This window comes from Varroa destructor, unplaced genomic scaffold (assembly GCF_002443255.2).
Source record: "Varroa destructor unplaced genomic scaffold, Vdes_3.0 BEIS01000001.1, whole genome shotgun sequence".
Taxonomy (NCBI): Eukaryota; Metazoa; Arthropoda; class Arachnida; order Mesostigmata; family Varroidae; genus Varroa; species Varroa destructor.
The window spans coordinates 72,506,705-72,519,942 of NW_019211454.1; the positions used below are offsets into that span (position 1 = coordinate 72,506,705).

Sequence of the window (13,238 nt, forward strand, 5' to 3'; positions counted from 1 at the left end):
GGACTCATAACCATTCACGCTGTGAAAGAGTCAAACTATTTTTTTTGAGGCACTTTATATATCTGGTGATGGGTCTACATTGGAAATGTTTTGGCGAACTGTTTGTTGTAATGGGACTGAATTTATTTGTTACTCCTGGTACTTATTCCTGGAAAAACCAGTTATTTCTGGAACATAACAATATTGTCGTTACGACGAATAACGTTACGTCGTTATTGAAGTTCGAACAGTTTTTCCGTCCTGGACAGACCCTCTTTTATTTGAAATTGATGGTCTACGTTTTTGCCAATTCTCGTAGTTCTTCTCAAAAAAATGTGGGGCTATAATTTTCTGAACACTATCGTTGGAGGCAGCCGGTGTCATGGGAAAGAAAAACGTTATCAGTATCGGCAGTGAACTCTTCTATTGTATGGTCGAAGTTGGCTCATAAAAATGCATTTATTTTCAAAAAAGGATTAGTTAAACACTCATTTATACCACTGGCGAAAGTAGTCCCAGTTTGTGGAGCGAGAAAGTCAGTCACTCAACAAAGCTAAAAACAAAATATTTTTTTTTTTGTTTATCTAAAAAGGGTTGTGATTACTATTGCGTCATGGCAAACACGAAATGCGAAACAATAGTCAGCTGTCCTTTATAGCCACTTAGCACAATAAAATGACGTTTAAAAAATTCAATTATACAAATTGCACTAAATCTCTGGGCTGTGTTCATTCCAAAAGATCTGAAAGTCTGACAGTAAAACCTAGGTTGAGTTGGCTCCCACCGCGGGTTCCCAACTTTTCGTTTTTCAGCTTAGCAGGAAATCTCCCACAAGCATTATTGTCTGATTAGAAAGTTCATTCCCGTAATGTTTTTAAGCGACGACTCACAGTGTTTCTACTAGTAGGTCCTTTACCGCGTGTTAACTTGGTAAACCGATTTGCCTATGCCGTTGTAATCCGAGAATGAAACCCAGGTTCATCAGCAGCTCGAATTTCTTGGGTTATTGTGGCTCATCTGCAAAAAAAATCGGGTAATGATATCTGAAAGAACGGTTTCAGATTCCAGATAGATAGTACCAATGCATCTAAAAAAAGTGTCGCACCATTATAACTTACTACTGCTAGTTGAAACATGATAATAATGTTTTTCGTATTTCTCAATCAATGGCCTCATATATGTCAAGTCCTGAAATTTTGTGCGTAAAGACGTTCTTTGTAACTACCTACGCTTCTACAAGATGATACAAATATATGCATGCATCTACCTGCAAACCGTAAGTTAGCCGAAAGCCTTTTTAGTGGACGCAAGTTACGTGAACCATTGTCGAATCATTTGTCCATTGCACACTACAACATATTGAATGTAATCGAAGACGTGCCAGGCCTCAGCGTAACGTCAAGATGTGGAAATATCTGTGCTATATATGTTCTGCATATATATATGTAATAAATCTGTACGACGACAAAATAACGCGATCAAAATGAATAACATGCAAGGATCAGCAGGTAAAAGATGGTTATTTTAGTCTTTACTTTATATCTGGGCAGAGGCTCGCCTGTTTCAAAATTAACCAATGACATATGCTACAGAGCTCATGTGATTAAAAAAGAGGTATTACATATATATATATATATATATAATACCTCTTTTTATTTTTTTCCATATATATCTATATATATATATATTTTATATATATATATTTTTTTTTTGTATTGCAGTTTATGTCTAAATGAGATTTGCTAATTTAGCTGGTTCATTTATTCCTTCCACCAATGCCTAGTGCAAACCCCTTTGTGTAGTCGAGTGCGTTCCGTCACATCGACAGGCTATCGTGGGATTACCGGCTGCCTCGCTAAGCGGACTGAGAAAATTTAATTTCGATAGGCAAACTTTTTTGAAGACGTGTACCGTTGTTCCACTTATCGATAATTAACCCGGGTCAAATGGCCGTCCGCTAAAACTATACCCAGTCTTCTGTTGAACGCCGCTACATCGTACATTATCGAGAACTATAAATAAGATGACAATATTACTGAAATAATAATATTAATAATTACTCTCTCTACTAATAGTACTAATGACAGCAGGGGATAGAAAGCCGTTTTTTCTAAGAAAATACTGTCTATTGGGGTTTTGGTCCTGCTGGACACAAGGGTGTATTTGAGAAACGAAACCGAGAAGATACCTCTCCTGAGATCATTTATTTGAAGCGGCCTTATCTTTGCACGGTTCAAGGGTTATACGACCATTTCTACCAATCCTACCATCTGTTATCGGACAAACACGGAGCAGTAATTACCTGCCGGTCGTGATTTTCCCTCGTTGAGATCGCCTAAAGCAAAGATATATTTTGAACGCACGTCATAACAGAAGTAATTCAACATTTCTAGGCTTCGTTCGAGACGATTGGCCTCAAAAACATGAACTAATATACGATATGTGTTACATTTGTAATTCAATGAGACGGTCATATGAAAATCACTTTCATAGATTAGACGGGATCGTTCCTTGATGCCTCCTTTCGTGCGGCCATATCTACAAAGGCGTTGAAGAAGACCTAACCATTTTCAGTGGTTTATACTTATTTATATTAGATTTCTTTGGAATATAAAAGTTTATTTGACATATCATCATTTTTATATTATTATTTTCTACAAAATATTTCTTACAGTTACCCCTCCCTAAAGAATAAAGTTTCGCTGAGGGGTGTGGTCAATTCGCTGTTCCAAAGGTATACCCCTTAAATTGTCATTTTATTTAAACAAGCGCCTAAAATTAGGTCTCCTAAGTTCGAGGCTTGATTCGAAAACGTTCTGACTTACACACAGAATTTAAACGCAGGTATAATCGACGTCAAAGCTGACCTATTCCGCCGATTAAGTTCCTATCAAACCTTCGAAGATATTCCAAATGGCAAACCAAGAATAAAGGAACATCAATATACGGAAAGTTATGGAAAGCTTTGATCAAGTCGAAGTGTTCCAATTAGTGGTACAACTATAAATAGAATATCAAAGCGATGATGAAGGTCTCGTTTGAAAAGCAATTGTAAATGCAAAACGGATGTTGTTACCTATAGGAGTATGTTTATTTGAGTAGGCTGGTAAAGCGTATGATACTTTCCATCTACAAGCTTTCAATAATTATCGAGTCGGCGCCCTGCTAAAGGACATGAAAATCAAATGAAAAGGACTTACGACATCGGAGATTGAGTTCTAGTATAAGTCAACAATGTCTGTATTATTTCAGAAAGCTCATTTTGAAATACCAGTTGTCTCGGAACCTCTCTACGCAATTCTATACATCACAAGGCAGAGGTAGTAAAAAAATTTCAATTTCTAACTAACTAATCTCGGTACGCTATTTCCGTTCAGCTGACAACTATAGTACAAAAACCAATGGACAACTGGAAGAATACCGCCATTTCATCCGTGAAGTAGACACGGGATCTACAGTTCGTCTACGTTTACGTTGGTACGAACAGGCGTGGGCAAAAGTACGGAAGGTGATTTGTTAGTTGGCTTGCAGAGATTGATCTGAGGTCTGCAGTCACAAATCATAATGGTTACCGATTTCGATGAGCGGGGTCAAAAAAAACGGACGCTCTACTACCGGTGGATAAGTGTTGACCCTGTTGGGTAAGTATCACGTAGGAACTACCTCATACAGGTGTTATTAACCTTTTATTAATCCAATCTTGCTGGCAAGGTATAGTGACTGATGTCATTTACCGATAGTACAATAGACTCAAACGGAAAATATATTTGAATTATTGAGTTTAGTTAGTATAAGTACAAGCAGCACCCTATCCATATGTTGAAACATCATTGTATCGTATTTGGCTGAATGTATCTCTTATCTTAAACGAACAATACAAGAACTGAGATTTCTACCATAATTACTAACAAGCAGTCTGGACGTATTTGTGCCTAACGGCGGTGCTCGATGTAAGACCCGAAACGTTCTGTTTAGGGTAGGCTGTTTGTTTGAACCAGATACGGTGCATCTAAACGGCTATAGAACTACGAAGTGATTGAACTCGACGGTTCCATTAGATGTCGCCGTTACATTATCACAATTATTATAATCTAAATCGTCTATGCGCTATAAGAATCGTTTTGTGCCGATCTGCTTTCTCTGTGTTTGCGTCCTATCAGCTGTAGTAAACGTACGGGTGTGTGTTTTTTTTTCATTCACACTACATACGTTAGTGTTAATAATAATGTTAAATACAACAGCGTGCGCGGATGTGAGTGTTGATGTATGGCGTGCCAATGACGAACTGTGTCATGCTTGATTCGTGGCTCACTTGCATCCGTGCTGCGGATAAATGTCCTATCACAGCTTTTATGACGTTTTCTTGAGTGACTACCATCGCTACGTAACGGCATACGGTGCCTGGCTATCTACACAGACTGGCTGATACCTAGCGACCGCTGATTGTGGCCACAGCAGCATCAAGTCGTAAGCTATTAAAGTAGCAACAGCGGGTTGTGGATGCTTGATGACGGGGTACAGCATGTAGCAGCTTACACACGTCGGCGCTGCGGTAGTCGAAACAAAGGACACATATATGTTGAAATCTTCGAAATGGCGTGTGCCGACGCTGGAGTCGGGAAGCTAGGTGGCCGGCTCGTTCTTCCAGTCATCGACTCCTGGAATCGCAAGGTGGTGAGGGAAACAGGCGCTACGAACAGTTTCAATACAAGTACATAAACAGAATAATGTACCGTTCTCTTGTCTCCGTTTCGTGGCATTCACCGGAGCAAAACGAAGTAACGACGACTAGAAGAGCAACAACAATAAAACGAGCTTATGCTTCGTTTATAAGAAGAAGCTCGAAGGGCTCAGCTGTTTGGGGTGACAAAGTATACACACACGAAAAAAAGAGGTTTCAGCGAAAAAGCAGACTCTTCTGTTCGGGTTTGACGACTCTCGAAGCATTGAAAAACAGCAGAGAGACTGAGGCTGAGCATATAAACGTGGAACAGGAAGAAAATAACGGCCGTCAGTTGCATGCGCGCTGCTTTACCTGATGTAGATTCCATAGTACACCGGGAGAATTCGCGAGTACTACCTGTTCTAATTAAATCACTACGTAACAGGCGGTGTTCCTTTTACATTTTCACCCGGTGACGATCAACTTAATTTCACATTAAAGTATTTTTTGCCCGTACAGGAGAACTACTACTCGATAGAACATATGTTAACAATAGTACATACGCAACTTCACGAACTGTAATATCTTACATTCAAATAGACGTCTCGCCACTACTTATTAAGTTCAATAACAGTTGCCGTTTAGTGCTGGGTTTTTTTTATAAGTTTAGTGCTGTTTAGTGCTGAAGGGAAAACAACCCGATAGCCATCAGCCGAACAGCGGTTCCAGTAAAAGGCCTAGTTAGAAGTAGTACAGTCAAAGTGGGGATTTGACACGTTCTGCAGAGCGGTTTATAAGGCTACATTTCTATATCGATATCAGATACCCTACCCGCGCTGTTTTGATGTGGTATAGAGATGCTAGGCAATACTGCGCTTTGTACTCTGTATTATCGTACGCATTGTACCTGATATGCCGAATTACGGGTACTGCCCTCAAAAGATCGGTCTTCAAATACTACCGAATAGGTTGAGGTACCATTCCCAACGAATGACATCTCTGCCCCATGTCCTCCGACACTTTAGCACAGTAAAATGCTACTCAATGGAGATAGCTTATTGCTTCCGCTGTCGCTCCTACGGCTAAACGATATGTGGCCACAAAGTTAATGGGGTGTTAAATTAAAATGGCTAAGATTACTAAGCAAGTGAGGAAAGAATAGTATAGCAATATTTAGATGAACACTCATATACTAGAAATTACTATAGCTAATATATACCTGCACTAAGTAATAGTATTACCAACTAGTTATAATGGCGAGTTGAGCCATCCTTCAATTGCGCGTTCAAAAAAATTCGTGTACGTTCCGTAAATTCGACATACAAAAACTCAGATCAGCTGTGCCTAAAAAACTGCTACACGAGCTAGACTCTAATCAAGACAAAAACACATAAACATATTACTCGTATACACGACCATGTTCTAGTCATTCACTTACGGAACGCTGAGGCTGTTTAGCATCAATGGAAGCACGTTTTAACGGTCTCTTTATTTTCGCACGTATCGGTTCGTCCTTAACACCTGAAGCAAGCCATTTCCTTTCATGGGCCCACCATAAACTGAAACAAAAGTTTTCCTTCCCAAGTTTGAACAATAATCGGCTATCGTATAATCGCTTATGATAAACCTTTATAAAATTAGAAATTTACATAATCGTCGTACAGTGGGTAGGTTTAGGTCTGCGGCATTTTCTCTACATGCGGGATACATTTTCTTTACATGCACATATTTGGGTGACATGTCCGACCTGATTTACCCGATGATATAAGCTTCGTACAAGAACGCAGTCACAACCTTCTATTAAAAGGAAAAATAGTATCTGTGTTCGCCAAAGTTTCGTTAACCTAACGGCATTAGCCTTACAGAGTAAGCCATGCGAAGACCATGACTACTTTACGCGCAACAAATATCACAAGAAGGTCTTTGAATAAACGCTAGCCGATATTGAAAACTTCCTTTCATCTACGCAGAAAATTTCCTCTGCGCAACTTATTTATCATCGATCGTAAATATTTACTTCTTTAGGCTAGCACGGCCACACGACTTAACAATATAAACATTCAAGCGACGCTTTCGATTCAAACTACAGACCGTCCACTAGAACATTACACATTTGTAACGCTACTTCCCAGCGCAAAAAACCAGTTGCCTCGTAGCTTCAACACATGTTTTTCAAATCTGCCGCCCTTTGTTCTTTCTTTCCATAGCACAATCAGCGTGTTTAAGGGACCCGACACGAGTGAAGCCTACAGTTGAATGTGATAGTACAACCCGGTTTTGTGTTATCGTTTCAAGCGAATACGCAAATAGTCGAAATACCGTCACTCAAACTTATAAGCTCTAATTTTTAGAGGTTCAATAGCAAGTTTCTCTTTCGTAGAAAGTCTCCCATATCGAATATAATGGTAATGTACGTTTAGTCGCATACGATCCATCTATGATCGTTTGCCACCTTACGGTCGATTCTTTTGGGCAAAATTTTTTTTGCGAACAGTCGATATATTCCAATTGCCCAGTCACTTGTGCGTCTGCATTGTTTCTTTCTTTTAAGATTACTATTGTTTACCTTGTCGACCTTGATCCTCCATCCTTAAATGATAGTCAATGCCCGCGCGTGAAGCGAACATTAAGGACGGACGGGGATTAAGAACTCTGATTCTAGATAGCCTAGTAATTGCAGAGATGACCTTACTCATTATGCCGTATTGGGCTAAGCCAAAAGTAGCGACATCTTGACTATCGTCGACGGTGACGACGGAAATCATGAATAGTAAAGCTCTTTCTCATGGTCCTTTAGCCAAACGATAATTAGCCATTTATCCATTTAGATTCGTTAATTGGTAATTACTGTTGTTTGTCGCACGACTCATATATTGCCTGCTGGCTATACAACGATTAGCTAAGCGGGCCTTATTTCTTTCACTGCCCGCTGTCGTGTATGACCCTACATAGTTGCTGAAAATGCGACATTAATTCCTGCTGTTCATTGGTGATATATTTTGGCGATTGTCAGTGTGACGCCTTTAGTTGGCGCCTTGGAGACAAGCATTTATTTCACTGTCGTTACGTAACATATTACAGACTACGTTGCCATCCGTCGTATGACACACGAGAGAACCAGTGTACTATGATCAATCCTCTATTCGAGATGTTGGCTGACGCTACTATCCAAACGTGCGAGCAATACGTAAAAGAGCGTCTTTGCCGTACAAAAATAGATGACAAATATATAGCATTCATTATGGCAAACAGTTAATCTTCCATGCACAAATAGGTTACCGAGTAAATTGAAGATGGATGTCATTCATTTCGGCACCGAGGTTCCATCGCAAGCTCTTGAAAATGAAGCATGTAGATCGAAGATGATAGATATGAAACTTCTGCTTGGTTTTTGTTGTTTCCTTAGATGGTATTTGGGCTTAGCTCTTTTTCTACTGCTTAGCTTACGAGGATCGCACCCCGTGACAGCCTCGCAGCCCCGTGTTTGCCTCCATAGATTTTAGTTTAGCTATCTTTGATGCGGCTTCAACGACTGATGGATGATCTAACCTTGATGACAGCTCAAAACAAAGCTGAATGGGCGAAAAATGAAGTCAGCCTTGATGGCTACAGCCACCGCGATTCAGTCGCCGCTGTTCGCTGCCACGGCCCGCCATTCGTTCGTTAATTCACTCCACTGGCCAAAGCCGGTCTTGCGTACACGTGTTCCTTATTTGTGCTAATTTTTCAATTGGCCCACAACCCACTTTACTCTCAGAAGTTAACATTAGCTATTACTCAGTCGTTGTACATCAGCGTTGACTGATATATCATTAGTGTAAAACAGGATGATAGCAGATATATCCTTAACTGGTTTCAAGGAATATATATATTGATTTGTCAATCAAATAAAATAATTCACAAATTTTGCACATTGTCGAATGTTTGGTAAGAGATACCTTGGCACCGAAACTAGGTATCTGCATGCAGTAAGAGCTGTCCTTTTCGGCCTTCTAATGGAATTGCTATCGAAGGCTGAGACGTATGCTGTAATGGCTGTTTATCGTCACATCGAGCTTCGAATCTACTCGATATTGTTGTGACCACGAATTATTTGTAAGTACATTTCAATTGCGCACAGCGAAGCGGGGCGGCAGGACCATCCTAATTATGCTATAAGAAGGCCCATTTCTCACGCGCAAGGTCTTTGGATCCTGCGATTTCTTATCGAAGTGTGTTGTTTTTACCTGTCGTAAATTAGCTTCAGTGCTTTCCCTTCCACCGCAGTTTAAGGAGAGCTGTCACTTCTGCTATCATGAAAAAGTAGAGGGAGCCAGCTTTCATATAAAAAAAAAAAAGCTGTACGCAGATGTTTGAGTTGGCTGCGGGGCTGGCTTCGGCAATACATGAAATTTCTAGCTGGCCTTATTTGATTGGCCTATCACTGTGTATGTAGCTGTCGAAAAAGCTTCATGGACCCCAAGTTACATTATATTATTAAGCTGTATCGGATGGGCGTTAGCGTTATTTCGAGTCTAAGGTTTGGTAGCAGTAAACACGTTTCTGGAATATTTCTAGTTCAATTTGAAACAAAGAGTCTCCAAGATCAGTGAAACTGCCACAAGATTTTGTCCTGTTTTACAGTTTTACTACGACAAAAAGACAAATACTACCCAGGCCCGTAAAAAGAAAAATAGTAAAAAAAAAATATAGTCAAAATGGAAGAATCGATCCAAAAACCTTAACGAAAAAAACGTTTTTCGTAATGCTCGACCGATTACGGCGAATGGTGACGTTTTCATTATCGACGATCAGGATCATCGACACGCGACTGGCCATCGCATCACTAAGAGACTAAACAACCGTATTTCCATCTCTAGAAAACCGTAAAAAAATCACCAAATAATTCCTAAAGCAGTTAATAACAAAACTGATCACATGCATCATTAATGTGTGAATAGCAAAAAACTGAATGAAAAATTGTCTATCAGATCTTTCTACATTGACTCCTTCTATAAGACAGAATCGTCACATGTTCTCATTTCTGAATGAGCAAAACGTCACTGTTCGTCACTTGACGGTTGGCATTATGTGCTGTTCAGTGATAAGCGCTTAAACGACAATGTAGCACGTGGAATTGCGATGAAACGCACGCTAGCCTTTTCCTCTCGGTAAAGCATGCCTGACAGGCCGCATTCGAGAGCGACGGCAATTTGGATGTTTTTGTTGACACAACGTACGAAGTAGAATAGATGCATTATGTATTCCTTTTACGGAATCTGTTACCTTGATCAATTCCAAATCGATAGCCTATAGTACCACTTCTAATGTTTAGCTGAAAAAACAATTCAGAAGCACGAACGATTGTCCTATAACAATAAATTTTGCTTTTCCCTAAGAGCAGTAGATCTTATCCTGATCGCACTTAAGATTTTTCCTTCTGGCAGACACAACAGCAAAGGTTAGCAGACGATTTGCGAGTGTCGACACGCTGGCGCGATTTTCCAAATACAACATGATACCTCAAGTGCTAACGCGGTAAAAGACACATGCGAAAACGCAGATCTGGAGACAGCGTTTCGCATCCATCCTGCGTCACTAGTGAACGATCGCGGGCCAGTGACTGATAACGGACGGCGGCGTCGGGGGCTTCGGCGATGGCGGTGGGTAACTGAAACGTCTCATGGCCTGGAGAGGCTCGCAGGAATCGAGGTAAAAAGTAATGAATTCGACTGTTCGAGCTGTCAGATTGAAAAGTAGGATAAACAGCTATGTCATCAATTCTCTTCGACGTGTAGCTCACGATGCTGGGCAAGTAGTTTGGTTATTTTCGATATTGCCGTCTGCACACTGTTAGCCCTAGTTCTATGATCATCCCTTTTGCATACGATTATTGTATCTACTGAGAGGAGTTGGTACATTGTTGCTTATGGACTCTTCCAGATGGATCTCGTCTTCGACTTATACAGTGAACATTGTGGTTGTGTCTGGAAGCCGACACCGCGCAGCAACCAAAATGTCCAGCAAACCCGGCCCTCATTATGAAATACTTATGCTAAGGGCAAATAGTCTTTTCTGCATTATTATATGTCCCATTAGGTAGACCGTATAGCATTGAGACTGCTGGTCAATCTATTTACTAAATCGTTACGATGGTATCAGCGGGTTCTGTCTCTCTAAGGGAATTGGAAACTTTTTTTTTCATCATAAAACGCCTGGGTGAAATACATTTATATAATAAATTTATAAATACGCGAGCTCTGTACGATCGCAGGCCCGTTGAAGCACCTTTTCTGTGTTTCGATGATTTCTCCTACAACGCAAAAAAGCACCTAATAGGGCTAATAAGAGATGTTGTACCAAAGGCTTATATTCAAAGTCGACACTTTTATTAGCTCGTAATGCCACACTATTGAAATACTAACGTCGTTATTGCTCATTTCTAACTTTACTTAGTTACGTCAGGGATCGATATCAATAAAGGCTGATCCTGCTCCTTAAGACGAACGGTAATATGGGTGATTAATCGTCTATATGATAGCACCGTTTCTGCGCTCGTTCTGTATCGTTGGATTGTAACGTGATGTTGTTGTGGCTGGCTTACAGGGATAGCAACAATAACAATAATAATAATAATGACCTAGCAATGACAGTAGTAGTCTCAAAACAAGTAGGGTACAGGTGAATATATGTATGGAGGTAGGAATGTATGGATGGGTGGATAAATAAATAGAGGTATGGCAGCTTTGTGGCTGGTGTCGGCTATCACAAACAACAATAGTCGATCAGCAGAGCAGGAGATGCCGACACATGGGCACAAAGTCGGCTTTGCTACCACCACAGTCGTGGTCATAGTTATGATGCTTTAATGTTTGTTTAATGTTGCCTTTTTTTGCATTACGCCACCGTAACTCGGGCGACAAAGATAACCTGTCTGCGCCACACTTTCTTGAGCCTCACCTCACAGTTCCTTCGGAGCCTTATGGGTCCTAAGAAGCTGGCTTGTTACTGGACGATTTCTTCGGCACAGGCCACACATAAAGGTTTAACGTTCGACCGAAGCATGTAGCGAGAATGTTCCAGGAAGAGGCCACTCATCGGTGCCCGCTTGTGCCGCATTTTCTATCGTCTGACAACGACGAAGTGGCGAAGAACAGAAGACTGTCTAACGAAATTTGCACAATATAAATAATATCATCCTATAAAAGCAATGAAATGAAAACTACCGGGTTGCTAGCACCGGAGGCCGTGTGCAAAGCAATTTTTCTGGGCAACAGTGGCGCCAGTTACCAGGCAACACCGTCAAACGCACGGTGGATTTCGCTATGTGGACTATGTGCGACAAAAAAGTATGAGGGCAAACAGACAGTTTACGTTCCGCGACTATTATAAATAACGGAAGGGGGGTTACACTAGGCGATGACGATAACTAAACGGTGGAACAATCCAATAAGTGACGAAGCTTAATACAGTGAACAAGTAAATCGTTCGTGTAACTATAAGTGGAAGCGTTTCACGTTTTTATACACTACGTTTGTTGTAAAGGGCCATGCAGTTTATATAGAAGAAGGATTGTCAGTTTAGACGCACCGTTTTCTCTCTATCTCTCTCGCTATATATATATATATATTGCTTCGTCTTACAACAACATTCCGTACTGACACAAACTTTATCGTATAAATTCGCATCGCTAGAGTGAAACAAATAACTGTAGTCCTCGTGTCTACGAAGGAAGGTGCAACGCACAAATTATTCAAATAGCGCCTGCGGGGAAAACCTATTATGACTATTTGGTCCCATTACACGTACATTGAAATGGTAGAATTTCAATGTACGTATTAGGTATTCTAATGCTTTTTTTCAGCTTAGGACAACATATCTCAGGTAACAACAACCGCGTCAGGTCGACTTTGGTGTCATTTAAAAGCTAACGTTTCAATTCATTCATAAATTCACAATACTATATCATTTGATTACAATAAGAACACTGTTTAGAGCCGTGCAAAATTTTGACTCGTTTACGGGCAGGACGTCTGATAGGAAGAAGCAGGAACACCCTCAAAGATGATTCTGCTGTTTTCGATATAAAAGCTGCTCTCCAAATACGATATGGCAAACATGTACCGAGATTACCACGTAAATAGCCACGATAATGCCAAGGGATGAAACATCCACCGTCAAATAACCTGAAAACGATTTGAAAATGATTGCTACAGAATGACGCCCAGTATTTGCTATTTAGTATGAATCTATGCCGAGTGATTTATTCGGTCTGCATTTTAAAGCGGCTGATCAATTAGTGATCAAAGGTCGATCCTATATTAGAATAGTATGTGAAAAAGATTAAAGTAAATGCTCCACAATTTGAGGCAAAGCCCACACTGACGCTAAAGAAAATGATCCAATATGTTTGGTGGGATTAAATAGGGATTCTGCACTATGAGCTGTTTCCAGCTCGCAACACGTTTTCTTTTTTTACTCAGATTTCCCACTGTAAACAGTTACCAAGGTTAACAGTGAGTTATTGAAAGGGAATAACTGGAAGAAAAATCGTCATCTTTTACCATGGTAATGTCAGACCACATACATTTTTAGCGACCCCTGCAAAAATTGAAAA

At 40.3% G+C, this 13,238-nt stretch overlaps 1 protein-coding gene across 14 annotated transcripts in view; it reads left to right on the top strand.

The window, feature by feature from the left end:
• LOC111244663 (neuroglobin-like) overlaps positions 1–13,238 on the top strand; it is a 169,008-nt gene that overhangs the window by 133,809 nt on the left and 21,961 nt on the right. For 2 of the 14 annotated variants that reach the window (XM_086979124.1, XM_086979115.1), the window contains one exon: positions 3,357–3,620. The exons of 6 other annotated variants lie outside the window; for them this stretch is intronic. The gene's annotated coding sequence lies outside the window, so the exon portion shown is untranslated. Of the gene's footprint in view, positions 1–1,706; positions 3,621–10,080; positions 10,341–11,644; positions 11,971–12,098; positions 13,190–13,238 lie in introns of those variants that run through there. 6 more of the 14 variants (XM_086979104.1, XM_086979166.1, XM_022792016.2 and 3 more) reach the window with 5 other exon arrangements.